The sequence below is a fragment of the Melopsittacus undulatus genome, chromosome 4, assembly GCF_012275295.1.
Source record: "Melopsittacus undulatus isolate bMelUnd1 chromosome 4, bMelUnd1.mat.Z, whole genome shotgun sequence".
NCBI classification, from domain to species: domain Eukaryota; kingdom Metazoa; phylum Chordata; class Aves; order Psittaciformes; family Psittaculidae; genus Melopsittacus; species Melopsittacus undulatus.
Window position 1 is genome coordinate 65,605,212 of NC_047530.1, and position 13,396 is coordinate 65,618,607.

A 13,396-nucleotide genomic window follows, 5' to 3' on the forward strand; every position below is an offset into this window, starting at 1 on the left:
TTAGGTATTGACAAAGGGAACTTGGTGAGTGTGTTTACATGAACTTTTCAAGATCTGTCTGATGAGAGCTAAAATTGCTTCCTGATTTATTTGAGCTGATGGCCCTTAAGCAAAGTCCTGAAAGACTCCCATTTGACCTAAGTGGGCTCTAGATCAGGTTTCCCATCATTAAACAGCTATATTTCCTGGTTCTTGGAGATGAACGCACTGGATTCTTGCAATGATATCTGAATTAAGCTTTATAAGCCTGATGTACAGTGATACTCTGTAATGTAAATTATAAAGGAAATTGGAATAGAAAATGATAATGGTTCCAGAGGGCCACAGTGGTTATTAGTCTTGTTATCACTCTTCAATCTGTCAACTCACAGAGTCAGAAAATGGTGTAGAGGCAGAGACCACAATACTGGGGACAAATATCAATCTTCGCAACCAGCTTGGTGAATTGAAGCCTGCTGTGGCTTTGTGAAAGGCAGCTAACTCTTCCTGTCAGCAACAGGCAGTTAAAAGTATATTTATGGGGAAAACCAGCTATAGCTATACAAATATAAAAGTTTTCTCAGAAAACTGAGATAGCGAAGAAGTCTTTATATATAAATATTTTTTTTATCAGATGTTGAGGCATATTTTGTAAATTTCATAGTTATAAATACTAAATTTGAAGAAAAGAAAAATAATTTCAGGTTAACACTTGAACTGCATAGGTTTATGTGGAAAAGTGCCTGATTTTACTTCTCTTTCTTATTTTTCAAAAAAACCCCAAACATCTGATAGCTGAAGTGACTAAAGTCTAGAACTGTGGTTAAGTGATACTGCGCTAGGTTTTTAGTGACTGTTTTCTGCCCAACTGAAGGTTGAAGCTGCTCAATTTGCTTGTTGGGTTTAGGAGTGGTAGCAAAGTGAATGTCCTGGAGATCTCAGCTGTCCACAGTAAGAATAGAAGAGCTAGGGTTGAAAAGGACGTTAAGATCATCTAGTTCCAACCCCCCTTACATTACATGAGGGACACCTCACTCTAAATCATGCCACCCAAGGCTCTGTCCAACCTGGCCTTGAACACCGCCAGGGATGGAGCATTCACAACCTCCCTGGGCAACCCTTTCCAGTGCCTCACCACCCTAACAGTAAAGAATTTCTTCCTTAGATCCAATCTAAACTTCCCCTGTTTAAGTTTTAACCCATTACCCCTTGTCCTGTTACTACAGTCCCGAATTAATAGTCCCTCCACAGCATCCCTGTAGGATCCCTTCAGATACTGGAAGGCTGCTCTGAGGTCTCCACGCAGCCTTCTCTTCTCCAGGCTGAAGAGTCCCAACTTTCTCAGCCTGTCTTCATACAGGAGGTGCTCCAGTCCCCTGATCATCCTCGTGGCCTCCTCTGGACTTGTTCCAACAGTTCCATGTCCTTTTTATGTTGAGAGCACCAGAACTGCACACAATACTCCAAGTGAGGTCTCACAAGAGCAGAGTAGAGGGGCAGGATCACCTCCTTTGACATGCTGGTCACATTTCTTTTGATGCATCCCAGGATACAGTTGGCTTTCCGGGCTGCAAGCGCACACTGAAGCCAGCTCATGTTCATTTTCTCATCAACTAACACCCCCAAATCCTTCTCCTTGGGCTGCTCTGAATCTCTTCTCTGCCCAACCTGTAGCTGTGCCTGGGATTGCCCCAACCCAGGTGTAGGACCTTGCACTTATCATGGTTAAACTTCATGAGGTTGGCATCAGCCCACCTCACAAGTGTGTCAAGGTCCCTCTGGATGGCATTCCTTCCCTCCAGCATATCATCCGAAACACAGAGCTTTGTGTCGCTGGCAAACTTGTTGAGGGTGCACTCAATCCCACTGTCCATGTCACTGACAAAGATGTTGAACAAGACCGGTCCCAACACTGATCGCTGAGGGACACCACTCATTACTGGTATCCAGCTGGACATTGAGCCATTGACCACAACTCTTCGCATGTGGCCATCCAACCAGTTCTCTATCCACCAAGTGGTCCACCTATCAAATTGATGACACTCCAATATAGAGACAAGGATGTCATGTGGGACAGTGTTGAACGCTTTGCACAAGTCCAGGTTGATGACATCAGCTGCTCTACCCCTGTCCATCAGTTCCATAGCCCCATCATAGAAGGCCACCAGATTGGTCAGGCAGGATTTCCCCTTAGTGAAGCCATGCTTGCTGTCACCAAGCACCTTGTTGTTTTTCATGTTCCTTAGCATGCCTTCCAGGAGAATCTGCTCCCAGATTTTGCCAGGCACAGAGGTGAGACTGACTGGTCTGTAATTCCCTGGGTCATCCATTTTCCCCTTCTTGAAAATGGAGGTTATATTTCCCTTTTTCTAGTCATCAGGAACTTCACTTGACTGCCATCATTTTTCAAATATGATGGCCAGTGGCTTTGCAACTGCATTCGCCAGCTCCTTCAGGACCCATGGATGGATTTCTTCAGGTCCTATGGACTTGTGCATGTTCAGGTTTTTAAGATGGTCTCGAACCAGATCCTCTCTTACAGTGGGCCCAAGGTCTTAATTCTCACACTCCCTACGTTTCCCTTCCAAGACTTGGGTGGTGTGGTCAGAGTCTTTGCCAGTGAAGACTGAGGCAAGGAAGCCATTCAGAACCTCAGTTTCTCCAAGTCCTGTGTAGCCAGTTCTCCCAATAGGTTCTGGAGGGGCCTACGTTGTCCCTAGTCTGGTGTTTATTCGCTAAGTGCCTATAGAATCCCTTCCTGTTATCCTTAACATCCCTAGCTAAGTTTAATTCTTAACTGGGCCTTAGCTTTCCTAACCTGGTCCCTAGCTTCCTGGACAATATCTCTGTATTCTTCCCAGGCTACCTGTTCTTGCTTCTACCTTTTATAAGCCTCTTTTTTCCTTTGAAGTTTCCTCAGCAGCTGCTTGTCTATCCAAGGAGATCTCCTGGCCCTCCTGCTGCACTTCATTCTAGTCAGGATGCAACACTCCTGAGCTTGTAGCAGGTGATCCTTGAATACCAACCAAGAGTCTTCGGCCCCCCTGCCCTCTAGGGCTATATCCCATGGAACCTTACTAAGCAGGTTCCTGAAGAGGCCAAAGTCTGCTCTCTTGCAGTCCAGGGCAGTGAGCTTGCTGCATGCTTTTCTCCCTGCCCTGAGGATCTCGAATTCAACCATCTCATGGTTGCTGCAACCAGGGCTGCCTTGGAGCATCACATTTCCAATCCGCCCTTCCCTGTTGGTGAGCACAAGGTCAAGCAAGGCACCTCTCCTTGTCAGCTCCTCTGTTACTCGCAGAAGGAAGTTGTCTTCCACACAATCGGGGAACTTCCTGGATTGCTTGTGCCAGGCCGTGAAGTTCCCCATGAGAACAAGGGCCTGAGAGTGTGAGGCTTTTCCTATTTGTCTGTAGAGTTCTTCATCCACAGGTTCCTCTTGATCAGGCAGTCTGTAGCAGATCCCCACAGTAATGTCTCCCATCGCTCTTCTCCCTTTAACCCTGACCCACAAATTCTGTTGACTGCTCACCTGTCCCCAGACAGAGTTCCATACTCTCCAGCCTATCCCTAACATAAAGGGCAACTCCTTCTCCCTGCCTGCTGGGCCTGTCTTTTCTAAAAGCCTGGAACCTTCCATTCCAACACTCCAGTCATAGGAGCCATCCCACCATGTTTATGTGATGCCTATTATGTCATACCCCTGTAGACGTGCCCACATCTCTAATTCCTCTTGTTTGCTCCCTATACTCTGAGTGTTTATACAGAGGCATCTGAGCTGAGCTCCAAATGAAGCCTGCTCATTGGCTGGAGAGGCTGGAATATCTCTACATTGCTCAGAGCATTTATTACGGGTGCTGGCAACTGACTGGGTGTGTTGGGATGAAATGATGCTCCCCTTCCCCAACACATCTATTTATGGATGGATGCACTATGTAATTTCTCCTTAACATTTATAAAATGTGTAGGGTATATAAAATTATGTTTCCTTAACATATTTATGTCTCTTGAGCATTCTTGGGAGCATTCCCACTGTCACGTGCGAGTGCTTTCTCATAGTGCAGTGACATGGCTGCACTGTCACTTTGTAGATGACTTTCCCTGAGTGGAGAGAAGCGATTTGGGGGTTTTGTGTTTTTTGTTTCTTGGAGAGAGGAAGATGAGAATTGAGGATAGAGTGTATTAAATCCAAGTAATTGCCTTTTCTCTTCCATGTCTTGTCTCTTTCCATTTTTCATCTGCACATTTGTGGTGTGCAGTCTATTCAATAGCAGAGAACAGGCAGAAGCCAGAGAGAAATCTGGCCTATTTGCAAAACAGGAATGCAGGCAATGTATTTTTCAGGTCTGAGGTTTTTCTATGTCCTTCCTTGGTTTTCACAGTCTTTCACAGTCACAATATATTGCAAAAAAGTTTAATCTTGTCAGCTAACTTGGTGGTACAAATTCTAATCTTGCATCCTAGGCATGGATAGCAAAGGCTGTAATACAGAGAAAATCAGAGGTGAACTCGTTTTTCTTTATCCTTGATTATAGAGTTCAGTGCTTTCACTGCTCCCTTCGATGAAAGAGCCCTGTAATCACCTTCTGCACTTCCTTTTTATGCTCTCCCACTACTCAATTAAGAACTCATTAAACTGCACACCTGCAGTGCCTTTCCCTGATCTGTACTTTTTAACCCCCTACTTCTACATAATTATAATCCAGCCTGTGGATTGCTTGGCTTCAGCCAAGTAAAAATCACAGTAAAACTTATGAAAATAAAACTTCTGGATTATTTACACCCAGTTCATAAACAAGAAGTGAAACGTTTTTTGGTGTGCACTGAGGACTAGAAATTATGTTTACCATGGCTTTCCATGAGTAGCTGGTGCAGGGTACAGTGCTAATTGGTGAATTACTGTAGTGAATGACTGTAGTATGATGTTGCTTCCAATTGAGTGGATTTGATGGAGCAGAGGCTTGGGGACCTGCTGTAATATTTATGTTGGATGTAACTTGTGAGATGGTACTGTTTCATGACTTTTTTTTTCAGTGTTCCCTCTTGGCATATGAGCTTTAAATCTTGGAGGAAATGTTTTGAGTCTGGTTTGTTTTGGAGGATCTCTTGAAAGTAGCATGAGTTTAGGGCTTTTTATCATGGTGTTTAGCACAAAGAGCACTGCCTGTATGCTGTTAGTGTTCAGCTGTGTTCAAGGAGTACTGTAAATATATAGGATTCATTGGGAAACATAAACTTCGTGTGCTGTTTTTTTCCCCAGTCATAAGGTTCCATAATTTGCAATAATCACTGATGATTTGCTAGTACTGCAAGAGAGGCAGCAAAAATAGCGATCAGTATAATCTAAACAATAAGATTTGAACAACATCACCCTCAGTATATGCTGAGTGATGTTTGCATATTAGTTCTGGGACTCCAGGTATTTTTTTTTTTACATACTTTCCTGAATTAATTTCCTTCCAAGTCTGCTGTTTAATGCCACCGTAGCAAGGTTTTATAATGCTTCTTTTAAAAAACTCTGTACTTACTGTCACTGTAAGATGCAGTGGTAAAGAAGCTGTGAGAAATACCTGCTTTGCTTTAATAATGGTTTAGCATCCTAAGAGTGATTTTTACCATGTTCATCTCTACAATGTACTTTGTGCACTTTTTCTGCCTACACTGAATGAATTTTATGTGCCACTGCCAGAAAGCCATTTGAGTGCTTCCTCTAAAGTTTTAAATGACAGCAAAATGAGGGATGGCAGGAGGGCAGACAGGAAGAGGAGGTGATTGAAGGTTTCTTTTTATTTAGAAGAGACAACAGAGACAGCTCAGAAGTGGGGGAAACATGAGGTGTTCTAGGAGGGAAGGCATAGATGCTTTAGGAACATGGAGAAAATGTAGGATAAAGGAAGAGATGGTAGCAGAAGAAAAGTAAGTGGAGAAGTTCAGTCTCATGAGACAGTATTCTTATGGGATACTTAGCTACAAACAGACTGCCACCCCCGTAGCAAATGAGATGTGAAAACTTGTGAGGATGCCAAATGTCCCAGTAGCACTCCTTTGAAAAGAATGTGCATGTTCAGAAAAACAAAAGGACAGGTGTCCTGCCTGGCCAGTTCTGGTGGGGCATTTTGCTGCATAAGGAAGGAGCCTGCAGGAAGCATGCTGAAGCTGTGCCTTGTTCAGGGGTAGCTGCTGTTTCTGGGGAGGCTGCAAAGCCAGGCACAGGCAGTAGTCCTGTGAATGCGCATGTGCTACCAGTGCTGTGCCTGCTGATAGGTAAATACTGCCTGCTGTTGAAGGGCAGTGATGCCTGATTCTGTGCCTTAGGTGATATCTATACTGCAGATACATGCAGTGTAGAACAATAATCTCTTCTCCCACTACATAATCCTATCTGTGCTCTATAACCATCAGTGTAGGGGGTAACAAGTAAATCCCCTCCAAGAACTGGTGTTTCACAAATGTATCAAACTTGCCAGGAGCTCTGAAACATGGTTCTTTCAGGTATTTTGTTGCATGGGGAAGTCTCAGTGTGTAACTTAAAACTATGTGGAAGAAGGTAGCAGGAAAAAAACCAATCAGCCTAATGCTGTGGCTAAATGAGCTTTTATCAAGGACAGGAGCAAATACATAACAGTTAGTTTGATTGCAGTTCACATCCAGAAAAATTGGATGCTTGCTGGGCTCCATCAGGAGCACCTGTTAGCAGGAAGGATTCCTCTCTGACAAAGCCTGAAAACTCCTTCCCAAAAGGGTTTGTTTTTTTTTTTTTTTTCAAATGCTATTAAGTGTTTCCTGGGCTATTGCTGGAGCTTGCAAACTCCAAAGCACCAAAGGGAATCCTAACGGATCAGAGCAATAATGCCAAGTGTAGCACTTCAGTGCAGCACTGAGCAGCAAGGGAATGCAGGCAGGCAGCAGGAGGCCATGCAGCCCTATACACAGGATGGGAGAAAGGAGATTGTACTGGACCAAAATGGGAATATAAATCTAGTTGTCTCCGTTGTATACCCAGGTCGTGATTTGGGGTATTGATCACAGAGTGTAACAGCAGATATAGCTGACGTGTGCTCCCTGTGTATTTATAGTGTGTTTACATGTGTGTTATTGTTACGCACATTGCAGTGTGGGCATTATTAAAAGCATGAATTTGGAAAGGGCCACAGGGCATGAGGCTGTTACTCATATTGTCGCAAAAGAAGGGCTGTAAATCTGGTTGAATTTTCCATGTAAAATTTGCCAACAGTTGATACAACTGCTTGAATATAATTTTTCTCTTATTAACAATTTATGTGAAATTGTTCTCTCTTGTCCCTTTGGCTATTAATTCCACTGGCTCAACCAAATATTTGTCAAAATACAGCTCTACTGGGATAGCAGAGTTGCTTTGTAGCATGAACAACATGGAGCAGAATGGATGTAACTTACACAAATAGCAGTTACAGACTTTAAAAGGTGACTTGCACAGAAACTTGAAAGCTTTTGAGAGTTGCCTAAGCCAGTTTGCCTTCTCAAATGCCAAAGCTTTTAATGATGCGATCTTTGGATCATCTTAATGCTAAACCTGTATCTGCAGTTTCTTTGGCTTTGTGGAGAAGTTGTTAATGTTAGCTCAGGCTCTGGGATATAGAATAAGAAAGAAGATGAAGAATTTCAAGTGGCATGGCTAAACCATGTGATTGCTCAACAGGTTAGCAGACAGGAATTTATGGACACTTCCTCAGTTTCATAATGGTTTTTCTTTGCAAATATGTCATATTAAGAAATTATACAAACTCATGGAAGATTTCACTGAGAACCTGTCCTACTTGGTTTTCTTTCACAATCAATAATGAAGAGTCTGTCTTTTCTTGGAAACCTAAGAGTAGTTTTTTATACCAATATTTAAGATGTTTTTATTTGTTAGAACATTTGTGATACTGTAAACCTAGGCTCACTTGGAACATGCAGATTTTTATGAGAAGCGCTAAGCCAGGTAACCAAGGTGCTGGCATCCGGGAGGGATTTTTGTTGTGCAACAAAAATAACAAATAAAATACATTTTCTTAGTCTCTGAGTTCTGACTCATCAGATCTACATCTTTATGTAAGTATTTTGGTCAAATCAAGCAGTATTTATGGCATGGTACAACAACTGTGTTTGTTGGCATGCTCTGACTCTAGGCTTTGGCGATTTATTCTTCTTTGCTCAGCTTTCTTCCTAGTGGATGATGCTATTTATCCTCATGCTAAAAATCCAAGTTGGCTTTGTATTAGTCAGTGTGATGTTTTGATTTTCTGCTGAGAAAATGAAATTATTCAGGCAAAGTGAAATTCAAGATTTTGTATGGTGAACAAGACACTTTGAAATGCTAGGTGAAGGCTGCCCATGATTTCTCTATTGGGCCCCTCCTGCGTATTGTTACTGCAAAACTGGTGCCCTGTTCACTGCTCATACTAAGCAGCAGTTAGAGTAATTCTTCAGCATTTTTATTCTGTCAGAAAAGAGTTCTTGCCTTATTTGCATTATATCTGTGCTGAGAAATTAAGCAGGTATTGTCCTTCATAAATTACTGCCGACTTTAATTGCCTCTTTGATGACAGACAAATTCAGCAGGCACAGATGTTTACACTGGTCTCAGCTGAACCTGTTCAGAATTGGTTTATTGCATAAATCTGTAATCAATGCAAAAAATAAAAAAGAGAAACTGTTTTATGAAGACTAAATGCATATTCAATTTATGCATAGTATGCAATTATAACACATAAGTCTTCCAATGTAAAAAAGAAAAACCAATGTTACAGTTCTAAATTCTGTGTTGGAAGTACTTTGTCCTTGAAAAGCTTGCCAAGGGCTGTATCCCACAGAGACTGAGTAATAACTAGCTTTAAAAAAGGAGTAGCACATGTGGTGTTTCATGGATGGGGCCTAATCCTGACTATGACTTTTAAGTTCTGCCAAAGTATAAATGCTAAATAAGATGGGAAGTAAATACAAAATCTCCTGAGGTAGCATCAAAATTTCTGTAGTAACTGCAGTATTTTGAAAAGACCAATAAAGCTGGCAAATACCAAAATAGCTTTTCATAGTAAATTGACATAACTTTTTAATTATGCTCCTAAAAGGTGCAGCATAACAAATTAGTTATTAAGCCCCAGAAGCAGCTGTTGTCTGTGAACAATCAGCTTGCAACTGCTAGTTATGGTACTGTTTTCAGGACTAACTTGTAGCTTTTACAACCTGAGGCAACATGAAACTGTGTGCTCCTGTGTTTTTCAGTTCCTGTATGTAGTTTCTCCATGTGAGATGTACATTCTTCAGCTTACTTTAAGATGGACCCCACAGCATTTTATCTCATCTCTGTCACGCAGAGCTGGAGATAAAATCCTGCTGTAGAACAAGTGCCCTTGAAATGGGGACCCCTGAAGTCAATGCACCCATCAGCCATGCACATGTGGGCTCCTACAGAGGGCTGAGCAGTGCTTTGCCAGTGGCTGCTGTTTCAAGGTCTGTAAGGAAGTTGAGTGTATCTGCTGCTTGCCTTGCCATTTCTGCCTTGTGTGGATCTTATATTGGTAGTTTCAGCTAGGACTGATCAGTGTCACTTTTGTGATTTGCTGGTGACGTCAATCCAGCTATAATTTTCCTGTGTCATTTAAATAGTAGTGGGCTAATGTTACTACTCTTAGGCTGGCATGGAAAGTAGTTATTTCTACTGAGCAATACCATCTGTAAGGGAACTGAACTATGTTCACTGTTAATCACCCTACTGTGCTTTTGGGTTGTCCAGGTGTTCAACTTAATGGGACTAGTACCCATCTTTTTCCTATTTTTCTGTGAAATTCATGAATCAAATCAGCTGCTTCATGGGAGCACTGTGGGTATGTGTTCAAGAAGGAAAAAGTTAGTGATAAAAGAAGTCGGGGTGTTTTTTTTTTATTATTTGTTTTTATTCATTTAGTATTTCTGTGATCCTGGATAGGGTTCTACACTCAAACAAGCCTTTACTCCAAGCTGTTAGAGCGTTTCTCATGTCCTTTGAGTAACAATTGTCTCTCTGCTCCCTTTTTAGAATGATCACAAAAATTTGCGAGGCCAGCATATAATCCCAGCAAGTGCTGCTGGATGAAAGAGTCTTGCAGCTTTTACACGGGGCTCTGGAGGGACTGGATCAAAGAAAAGCCAACTGAATGATCCAACTTCTTTAAAAGCAAAATTTCTCCCTCTGACAAAATTTGGAAAAATAATGGACCAAACCCCAAATTCACTACTGGTGTAACCAGCAGGATGAGTAAAGGCTGGTGGGGAATTTAATTCCATGTATTTGCACACACAGAACATACACTTTAACAGGAAACACATAGAGCAGGATTTATGGTTATATTTGTTTGCACTGACAGAGAAGTTACAGGATCAGTGTGTACAGTGCTTGATCATCTAAGTTATTGATTTTATGTCTCACTTTTAACTGCCTTTGTGTTGAATGCAGAGTACTTCACATGAATTCCATCATTACCTTTTGTATTTCAAAACATGGCAGAAATCTCTGAACAATGAGATCAAAGGTAAAATTCAGCTGATTTCCATCTGTGCAGTTCAGAAAGGCTGCACGTGTATAGGCAAGAGCCAAACTTAATCCCCATATTTTTGCATTTTAATCTAATATCTATATGGAAAATATTTTTTGGTAGTGCAATAGATTATTATTGTATTTCACCTCAGAAAATTATCATAATACTGCAAAAATGATTGACGCTTTTGAGTTTCAGCCCTTGCTTATGAAAAGCTTTTGCAGCTTAGTTCAAATCAAAGTTCAAATGGTGCTTTGATCTGAATGCCTATTTTTGTATTTGTATAAACATAAGTAAATAGAGAACCTTTTTTCTTAAATCAAAATGTGTTGTTTCATCTGAGAACATTCTTCTTTCAAGGAAGCCTTTAGAAAACTTGCATCAACATTCTTGTTTTGATTGTGTATTTTTCTGAGATCATTACAATGGAATCAAATGAAGTTAAATTCAGTGTCTAGTGATTATTTTTCTCCTCCTTTTTTGGATTTCCAATGATTTTCTACATGATTAATTGCCTAATCTTTAAGAAGTCAGATCCATATGCTTTTACATTCCCTAAGAAACTTAATCTTGCCTCAAGCAAGAAGGGATGGCCAAGCAGAAATGTCCTTAACCTTACAGCACAAACCTGCCTCTGAAGGGAGAGTATATCTCATTTATTTCTTGAACTGTAAGATTCTTGTGTTTGTCTTAATTCAGTTGTTTCCTAACACTTACTAGCCAGCTCACTTTTATTCTAAATAATGATTGTTCAGCTATAACCCCTCAGTGTGGAGAGGGTATAACTATGCCAGGCTCTTTGATGATCTGTATTTAGCAGTGACATAATTCTCCCTTTTTTGAACACAGATTCATGACCATATCTCTTCTGCCTACCCATAGCTACTTGGCCAAGCTATAAAACCAGCATCTCTTCAAGGCCAGTCTCTTAAGCAAGAGGCCTAGTGCTTGACTAGACTGCAGCTTGCCTGCATGATACCTGTTACTAAGTTTGTGAGCCCCTTGTGATGCTAGCAGATATTTGGAATGTAACCCAGAGCTGTAAGCTGTAGTGTTTTCTCTGAACAAGCTAAGTAACAGACCCTGTAGACATCCTGTTAGAAGCCTAAGATCATGATTGCAGTTGCTTGTGAATGAAAATTAGCAGTCTCATGATATGCACTTAGCATATTGTGCTCTCTGCACACACTGAAATAACTAGGTAGGATGTTGAGCAAATGGGAGGCATTGCTGGGAAGAAGGGCAACATCACAGAATTTGAAGATGCTGTTAAGCTGCTTTCCAGCAGTCTCTTCAATAAAGAACAGTCCAGTAATCAAGGGGCTGTTAGGATTATTGGTCATGAATGCCCAACCTGGTTTGTTTCATCAGCAAGTTCTGGGCAGGCATACAGGTGCCTCTGCCATGGTTTGTATGTGCTTATTAAGAAACCAGTTTCTCTCCTGTGTCCTGTCTGATACAAGCCAGAGGGCTGTACTAACAGTGGGGCAGGAGGGCCACATCTCTCCTTCAAGCTGGAAGTGAGCTCATCCACCCCAGCAGAGCGTGAGGGGCTCATTTTCTAAAAAAATAAAATGTGTTGTTGGGTGTCACAGACAGCAAACTCCCAACTACATCCTTCACTTCACACTGAAAATTATGGGCGAAACTACTACATGCATTTTATTTGAATGCTGTTATCACAGGTATCCCTTATAGTGTATTTCTGTGTATGTGTGCTACCTGACTGTGACCTAAGCTGACTCTTCCACTTTCCACATAATTAATGAAGTTGAAATGACTTAAGTACAAAGTCAAGTCATATTACTGAAATGGTATGTGTTGTTATTAAGATGTTATCTCATTTGCATAATGAAATCAGATGGCTTTAGAATATTTAAGCTTTTTCATTTTAGATGTAATTGTCATTGTGTCTTTCATTATTAACTAAAAAAGTTACAAGAATAATGTGTATGAACTTTTGGAATGATTGATATAAAACTAAAAGCCAGAGCAAATTAGTTGCCATGTACTGATGTGATCTGGCATCAGTGAATGACAGTAATGGTTTTAAGACTCATCTATTTAGCCTTAAGCATATTTCTAGATCTGATGTAAAGTAAGACTAACAGCTTAAGCTATAAGACAGACAGGCCTTATGGAAGACTCGTAGAAGTTTCCTTCATGCAGACATCTGAGTTATGCTGGAAACAGTATAGAAAGCAGATAAGTTTTGCTTAAACTTAACAGTGCAGTTGAGGGTAAGAATTGGACTTATTCTGAAAATCTGTGTATTCAAAACCTGACTTTAAAAGTTAAAATCAGGAAGCACTCAGCTGTTTGTGTAAATGTGGTAACTGGAGAAGCAGGCAGTTGACAATGTATAGCTATTTGTATTCAATCTCCAGGTCATGTAACTCCTAAGATCTGTTATATAGTGTCACTTCCTGAGTGTTACATCTTTCAAAAATGTGTGTATATCTGAGATAGCAAAGGGCCTGACATAGCATCGTAACCAAATAAAAAGTATAGAACAAAAAACATGTACAAAGTGTTGAGCTGAAGAATGCCTGCAGGCATGCAAAAAGCTTATGGGGTTCAGGTGGATTCTCAGATACAGCTTCCCCAGGGAGAGTGGCAGAGGTCAAAGACTTTCTTGTCACTCATTCTTATCTGAAGGCTAAACAGGGCTATAACAAATTAATTAGCACTTATTTACTATTTTTCTCAGAATAAATTGATAGCTTGAAAGGAAATTATTGTATTAGAGTTTAGCATCTCGTATGCTTTTAGCAGTCTGTGATTCTACTTTCCTCTCCTGATGTAAGTTAGTTACATTTTTTACAATTAATCGCAAAGTTTACAAGTTACAGATGAAAGGAATTGCTTACATATCTCCA